At 28.7% G+C, this 1040-nt stretch overlaps 1 non-coding gene across 1 annotated transcript; it reads left to right on the top strand.

Annotated features, from left to right (window-relative positions):
• Window positions 1-397: 397 nt before the first annotated feature.
• Window positions 398-525, top strand: LOC118535938 (small Cajal body-specific RNA 11). Its single transcript, XR_004917425.1, has one exon.
• Window positions 526-1040: the final 515 nt, after the last annotated feature.

Genomic DNA, 1040 nt, shown 5'->3' with positions numbered 1-1040 from the left:
AGTTACATATCTCATGTAATTAATTGCAAATAAGACCTAGATATCACCATTATAATCCCTTTATAGCCATTATTAGTTTTTTTAAGTATAATTTATGAAGATCATTTTAGATACTTAATTATTTTTTAAACTTTTAATTGGCATTTAAATGGTTTGTTATTTGATTACACTCCAATTTCATAAATTTAGTAAGGATTTTATCTTTATAACTTTATAGCTATGATGGTTAATCACTTTGAAGATTTTTTAACTATTTAAAAATTGTATTTTGGGTTTATGGGTTGTGAAAAAAATATATCAATAAAGGTAGTAAATCCTCTTAAAGAAAACAAAGTATAGAGTTTTAACTGAGGATGGGAGTTTCAAGGCAATTCAAATGTCAAGAATTTTAGATTTCATATCTAAATTCAATCTTTGGGAATTATATTTCATTGGCTTATAGGAGTCTGGCAAGATACACAGAAAACTCCCTCTCGGTTTAGGAGGGCTGTCCTAGGAATAGGGCTGGCTCTCAGAGATGACAATCTACAACTTAAAAAAAAAAAATCACTGGCTCTTGGAAAAATCTTATTTCTAGGAAGAAAGAAGTCAAATAGCTTGAATGTGTATGTGTGCGCATGCATGTGTTTTAAATGTAATGCCAATGAGCCAAAAAGTGAATTTATCATAAATATGAGTTTATCAAAAAATGCATTTTAAAATAGAGACTTTCATGACATTTAGGTTTTAAACAATTCCCATGTTTATTCTATTTAATCAAAATATTTTACCATATATACTCTTAAATGTTCATGCATTAAATCATTCTTAATAACAATTTTTACATAATTGTGTGCCATGAAAACTGCCCTAATCACTCTGGAAGTCAGAGATAGTTTTCAAATAAAAGTATAAACATTGGAGTAGGAAGAATATTTTATGAAAGTATAATTTTTTTAAGTTTTTTTTTTTTAAGATTTTATTTATTTATTTGACAGAGAGAGAGATAGCGAGAGCAGGAACACAAGCAGGGGGAGTGGGAGAGGGAGAAGCAGGCTTCC

The sequence above is a fragment of the Halichoerus grypus genome, chromosome 6 (genome assembly GCF_964656455.1).
Source record: "Halichoerus grypus chromosome 6, mHalGry1.hap1.1, whole genome shotgun sequence".
NCBI classification, from domain to species: domain Eukaryota; kingdom Metazoa; phylum Chordata; class Mammalia; order Carnivora; family Phocidae; genus Halichoerus; species Halichoerus grypus.
The sequence above is the reverse complement of the archived record's forward strand: the minus strand, read 5'-3'. Positions and strand labels throughout refer to the sequence as shown.